The sequence below is a fragment of the Protopterus annectens genome, chromosome 2.part1, assembly GCF_019279795.1.
Source record: "Protopterus annectens isolate FY-2018-M chromosome 2.part1, PAN1.0, whole genome shotgun sequence".
NCBI lineage: Eukaryota > Metazoa > Chordata > Ceratodontiformes > Protopteridae > Protopterus > Protopterus annectens.
The window spans coordinates 1073509813-1073517217 of record NC_056729.1 but is presented as its reverse complement, the minus strand read 5'-3'; positions in this window follow the sequence as shown (position 1 = coordinate 1073517217).

Here is a 7405-nt window from a genome sequence, read left to right as displayed (position 1 = left end):
AAGAAACTGTTACAAAAAAGAGTAAAATCTCATGATGGGAAGAACTCCCTGGTCAGCCTTTGTAAGAAGCTAAGATCCATCATAAAATCCTCCAAAGCTAGTTACGAAAACAAAATCACCACTGATTCTAAAGACAACCACAAAGCATTCTATAGCTATGTCAAGAATCTCAATGGCAACACTCTGATCTCCTCTGAGCTACAGCACAATGACACTAAATATGCAGAACCAACTGATATTGCCAACATCCTGGCAGACAGGTTCAGTGCTAACTTTACCCCCCTCTCACCCCCTAAAGGGCCAATCTCAATACCGGAAGAATGCAAAGTTCCTGTAATTACGGCTGCACAGGTAAAAACCACACTCTCCAAAGGCAGGAACACAACATCCATGGGAACTGATAACATCCCAGGTTGCATTCTACATGGACTGCAGAATGAACTGACACCCCACGTAAGCACCATGTTCAATCATAGCTTCACCTCAGCCCTTGTGCCCACTGAATGATGCACAGTGACGGTTATCCCACTCCACAAAGTGTGAGCCACCATGGACCCCAGGAACTACCGCCCCATTAGCCTAACGAGCCTGGTCTGCAAGGACATGGAATGTATCATCATGGATCTTATACACAAAAACATTGGTCATCTCCAAACTCTGGGCCCCACCCAGTTCAGGTTTGTAAAATGCAGATCATGTCTCCTAAACCTGATAGACTTCTTTGAAGCAGTCACCAAAGCCGTAGACGAAAGTAAGGTGGTTCACACAGCCTATCTAGATCTCGCCAAGGCTTTTGACACCATCCCCCACTCTGGAATTATAGAGAAACTCACTAAACTAGGTATAAATCCCTATGTCATAAGATGGGTTGCCAACTGGCTCACTGACAGAACCCACACTGTGAAAGTAGCAGACTCCAAATCCAACTTCAGACCGGTGACAAGTGGAGTACCACAGGGTTCAGTCCTGGGTCCTCTCCTGTTTGGTATCTACTTTTCTGAAGTACAGGCTAACACAGAAGGTCTTTGGCTAATGAAGTTTGCAGATGAGTGCAAACTAGGAGCCATAATCAAAACTCCTAATAATGTGGACATCCTACAAAAGGTCTCACAGAGACAGATGCCTGGTGTCAAAGCCATGGCCTCAAGCTCAACGCCAAAAAGTTCATTATCATCCCCTTTGGTAAAAACTCTGTACCCATGAGTTACCACATAGGCGGTAGTCTACTTAACACTGAAAGTGTGATGAGACATTGGGACAAAGGTGGACAGTAGTCTATCCTTTGATAATCACATCACCACAGTAGTCAGGAAATCCTTCTACGTGGCACACCTTATCACAAAAGATTTCTCATCCAGGAAAAAAAGAGGTCATTGTTAACTTCTACTCATCACTCATTAGACCCATTATAGAGTACAACACCCCTTTTGGTATGTGCCTCACAAGACATCTACAACTGGAAAGGCTGTAGAAATACTTCACAAAGAGGATTACTGGCCTCAATCAGATGCCCTATGCAGACCGTCTCAAAAAGCTCCAGCTTTACGCCGTCGCATATTGCCTACTCAGAGTCTATCTCTGCCTAACATACAAAGCTATGTCAAACTCAGTGCTGTTGGACATGCTCCACTTAAAGAAATCCCAATCCCTCTGAGCTATGCACTCTAGTGACCTAAACCTTGTCACCCCAATAAACAGAACATGCTGGAGGGATAGATTCCTGTCCCAGAGACTTCCCATACTCTAGAACGAACTACCTATCTATATCAAACAAAGCTCCTCATTAGCACTCTTCAAGAAAAAGCTTTATGATTGAATGGGAAATAGGAAATTCACCCTGGGGATCACCTCTGTGGCTCTGCTTGACAGGGGCACAGGAAAATAATTTTCTTGGGTGGTAAAAGCCAGGGTACCTTTTTGGCTAGGCTTATATAGGCCCCAGGGCCAATAGCCTAGTACCTGCCTATGAACCTATGATACACACACACCACACACACACACACACACACACACACACACACACACACACACACACACACACACACACACACACACACACACACACACACCCACACACCCACACACACACACACACACACACACACACACACACACACACACACACACACACACACACGTAGCCAGAAATCACACTGCAAGCACATTTGCATGTAGTTACCCAGTAGAAGGACTAGCCCCAACAGTTATTAAAAGAGAGATTCCTGAGAAACTCACCCCCCACCGAAAAAACTGTCAGTGAATTATTCAACACTACCAGCCAGTACAAACTGTACACAGAATAAATTAATTTTTGTAAAAGGCTGCTTATGATGAAATACATTTTAAAGTTATGCAGAAACAATGCCTTTACGACTCCCCCATCAGCACATGTGCAGTTATTTATGCCACTGACAAACCTCCTCCACTCCCCTGTACAGTACCAGCTAAAGGATGAAAAGAAAGCCTTATCAAAGAAGCAAGTGGTTGGTTAAATTTCACATCTCTTTCCCCTACCTTTGGGACTATGATAAATGGGCAATTATCACCCATTAACTAAAAAAATCTTTAGCAAGCAAATGCCCAATGAGTTGCAAATTACTATGCAGTCTCAATCAAGGTATTTATATGAGCTGTGTTACCATTTTATGTTGTCTTAATTTATTTTGTCTTTAGCGTTCTCCCGTAGATTCTTGTGCCTGACTAATGCTACCCCCCACAAACATTGTAATGAAGTCCATACAATGAGTATACCTCCGGATGTCCTTTTGCAGTTGTGTTATTTGTATTGTGTGTGTGTGTGTGTGTGTGTGTGTGTGTGTGTGTGTGTGTGTGTGTGTGTGTGTGTGTGTGTGTGTGTGCTGTAACAGCTTTAGTCACAAATATCTATTAGACAGATTTTAATATCAAGTGTAATATAGTGTAAGAATGCATAAGCTGACTCACACATTGTTAGGATATACAATATTCTCCAAACAGAAATATGATGTTATTAGCAGTGGCAATTCAAATCACTGCATTTCTTTACTGCAAACAACTTTTTGTTTGCTTGGTAAGGTTGTTTGTTAAGTGTATGCTAGGTTAATGACCACTAGGACCCTTATAAACCTAGCCTTGCAACTCAAATGTAACCCACAGATTTTAATTTATATTGAGGATGATTTACTGACTGCCTTTGTCCATCAGAGACTTAGGCATCTGACCAGGGGTGAATTTCTAATTACCCATCTATTACTCCAAGTTGCACTTAAATAGGGATAGAGAGGAACTCTGCTTTGAACGGGAGCCTGTTACAGAGAATGGGAATTCTCTGAGATACAAGTCTGCCTCTACAACAAGTCCTATTTATGCCACAAGCAAAATTTAGGTCTTTTAATCTAGTAGGCCTGATGCTGTTTGTTTTGCAGATGTGCAAAAATTCATCAAAACAGGGTTCAGGAATACCCGGTATACCAGGCAGAGATAACCTCTTAGTAGTATGTATGATTCCAGGTAAAGAGACAGGGCTTTGAGGTGATCAACATAGGACATTGTGTTTACTCCCTGTATTCTTTTGATAAGGAACCTTTGTGGACACTCAAGTTCCTGCATGTGTCTGATCAGATACATACCAAAGGGGGCCATATATTCTATGATGGGTCTGATGAGGGCCAAGTACAGTGGTATGATGACATCTCTGGGCCTAGATGGCATGCCTTTGCTTACAGGTTGACTAACATAAAACTTTCCTACCTTAGAAACATGTTGGCCAAAGGCTAGATGAATATCTATGTGAGTTCCCAGATCCCTGACTAGTGAATTAACTTTTGGGAGGGGGGGCTATTGATGATAGAGTTACCCTGGGTGGCTAACTTCCCAAAATGCACTATAATACATTTCTTGGTATTGAGTTTTAAAACATGGCTTTGGCACCAAAAATTTGCCTATGTTAGACATTCCTGAAGGTGATCTCATCTTAGGGGATTTAATGACTGCTCCCAGTTTGCAGTCATTTGGTTAGCCAGAGGCCTTTCACATTGCGTTTCAGATCTGAGAAGTAGATGCCAAAGGAGAGTGGGCCTAGCACAGAGCCCTGGGAGACTCCACTGATGACTGGCCTAGTGGAGGTGGCTTCATCGATTCTAACCTCCTGCATCCTATCAGTGAGCCAGATAACTATGCAATGTGTTACATAGGGAGTTATTGTAATAAATGTTTAGACAGATCTACGTAGGTTGTATTCCCCTCATCCATTAGCTTAGTAATATTTTCAAAAAAGTCCACCAGATTCAGTAAGCATGACCTTCTTTTGAGAAAGCCAGACTGAGATGAATCAAGTATCTGGCGGTCTCATATGTCCTTGTTGACAATTTCCATGATAATTCTTTCATTAGCTTTGCAAATAAGAATAGCCAGACTAATGGGTCTCTAGTTTCCAGGATCAGTTGAAGGTCCTCCCTTGTGAAGGGGGATGACCGTCGCAGTCCTCCATTCATATAACATAAAGCCTGTTTTAAGACTAGATTTAAATAATGAGGGATCCTGATAAGTCATATTTTAAACTGTTCAGGAAGCATCCTAGGATGTTATTGGGACACATTAAGGCTCTGTTCTTGGCTTTACCAAGTGCAGTGAGTACTTGCTCCCGAGATATAGCTGGAGTAGTTACGTTTAAGGGTATCTTGGGGGGATGTTTGGAGTTGAGGGGGAGTTGGAACAGAATTTGTCCACTAACAGGTTAACTGTATCTCGAGGCTCAGTGAATGTGGCACCATTAACCACCATTTCAGCACATTGCTTTGTGCTGCCCTTGAGATTTTTGACATAGCTAAAGAAGTCTTATGGTTATCTTACACCTGGGAGGCTATCTTAACCTTAAAGTTGGCCTTGTTTGACCTAATTAGCCCTCTTAGCTGCCTATTTACTTTGACTGGAGAGTTTTTATTTTTATGGAGATTACCCTTCCTGATTTTTCCCATATTTTTTTTCCTTTTCTTGTATATCTTACTTCTGGGGCTAGTTAAGGTCTTATTTCCGGTAGGTACAGCAGCCTCTACGCAGCCACTGACTTGGCTGTACAGTTTCTGAGAACAATTCATCATAGACTGCTATGTTCTCGGGGTTTGGATGAACACTGAATTTTGACAAACTATCACTTAATAAAAGGTAATTTGCATTGGAATAGTTCCTGTTACTGGTTTTAATGGGATTACAGAATAGCTTGTAATTTTGAAGGATATAGCACATCTGACCTTACCAGGGAGAACAAGATATTTTGTGGGAGGTGCAACATTTCCCCATATTTGTGAGCATGAGGTTCAGTATGTTGCAGCCTATAATGGGCATATTTCATCAAGGGTGTTTGTATTTATAAAGTCCTGGAATCTGTGCCTGCAGATTTGAGGCTGTGCTGTATTCCCAGTCTATAGAGGGGTATTTAAAGTCTGCCATGAGTAGGTTGTTAGGTGAGATGGTAAGTGTCTCCAGTAGGCCCAAATATGCATTATGAGCTTTTTGGGACATGGAGGGTGACCTGTAGCTGGTATGGGATTTTGTCTATGGTAATCTGCATGTGGGGGACCTCCAGCACATCAGCCTGTTTGACAACCCTAGCGGTATGTCTGCTACTGATGTATATTAAGACACCTCATCCTGTAGCCCTTGTTTGTGCAGCTACTGGTCTAAAAGAGTGTAAGGTACTCAAATCTTGCCCTGCTGGGGTATTCTATGCCACTTTAAACCACATCTTGGTAACAGCTCAGTGTGAGGAAAAACGGAGAAGGAGTGAAGTTTTCCCATTTAGAATCCTGGCATTAGCACACCTTGAGGATTAACTGAGTTGATTTTGCTATGTTGGTAGGTTTGTTAGTTTGGCATTGCCTAACAAAGGAACTATAGATAAAGTTTTAGTCAATATTCAAAAGCCTAGAACAGAGAGGTGCAGACTATCTATGGCAAACGAAAGTGGTCTGCTAACCATGTCCTCCCAAGCTGACAAACATTGACTCCCCTTAGAATGACACCAGAAGGACAGCCAGTTGCTGAAATCCATCATTTTTTGCTAATATTGTGGCATTATCCTCTGTGTTGATTTGGCAGATGCTGGCTCCATATAAGCAACTACGAGTTCTCTTCTCCTTGTTCAACCTGGTTAGTGGGGCTCAGTATATCTTACAATGGTGCTTGCCTGATGTCACTGAATGAAATTTGCAAAGCAATGATTTATAGAATGCTTGTCAGTTGCTGACTTAACACTGTTTAAGAAATGCTTAAATAAATCAAGAAAATAATTAGAATGTCAAAGATGCTTGGACACAGCACATGATGAAAAGTAGCAGCACAAAAAGAAACTGCAAAAAATCCAGATCTTACCAAGCAATCCTTTTGAAACCATAAAGTCCTTGTATCTAAACATTTGTGTTTACAAAAGAATAAAGGAAGGGATGCATTTTCTACATCACGTAGAATTAGCCCTTGATTTTTTGTTCTAAAGATGAAATAATCAAATCCTACCCGCCCCAAAAACAGTACGGATATGCCCAATTACAGCTTGCAGCTACAGACACAATGTCTATTTCATTACTCATTGTTGACTGTAGAAGATATCAATTATGAAATGTCATCAGGCAGGGGAGCCCATTTTTTTTTTTTTGCAAGGGGGTGCAAACTCAGAGCCCCCCCCCCCTTCATGCAGTCATTCCAGTGTCCCATCACTTGGCTATTTTGCCCCAGTTGCCATAAATACTGTTCAAAACTCTTAGTGTGCATACTGTTTTATGCTTTACTTCTACAATTTTTACAGATATCTGGATTTAATTTATAACTTTTATTTAAAATTATATAGCACAAAGACTGACAGACATTTGCTAAACAAAGCAATACTTTTACAATGAAAGACTTAGCACTAAAACTTCTCTACATTTGAAGCACACATGCACTGAAACAGCACTGGAACCCACATTCAAAGAAAATGCATCTGACCAGTGGCTGGTTAAGTTTACCTTTGGGTTGTTTTCAAATCACAGGCCCTTGCACACATTTTTAGGAACATACAAAAGCTCTTTGATTCACCTTACAGATTGCATTAATTATAATATATAATTGAATTATATCCCTTGTATAATACAGCACCACGTGTTAGAGTGTGTTTTAAATTTTATAGTTTTGAACATTTTTCCAGTAAGCAATGAAACAGAACATATGAACCAATAATAACAAACTGCCCAATTCAGAACATTTCAAACATAAATGGCCACTCAAACTTCTGTCATTACAATCCAACAATATCAATTAATATGCAAAATCTCTGCAGAAGTAAAAGTCATCTGGATAATTCCACATTAAAGAGATCTGAAACTAATGAAGAGGTTGTTGCTAGAAAACTTTATATTTCAGTGTTTCATCTACAAATTCAGTGCCTGCTGCCCTT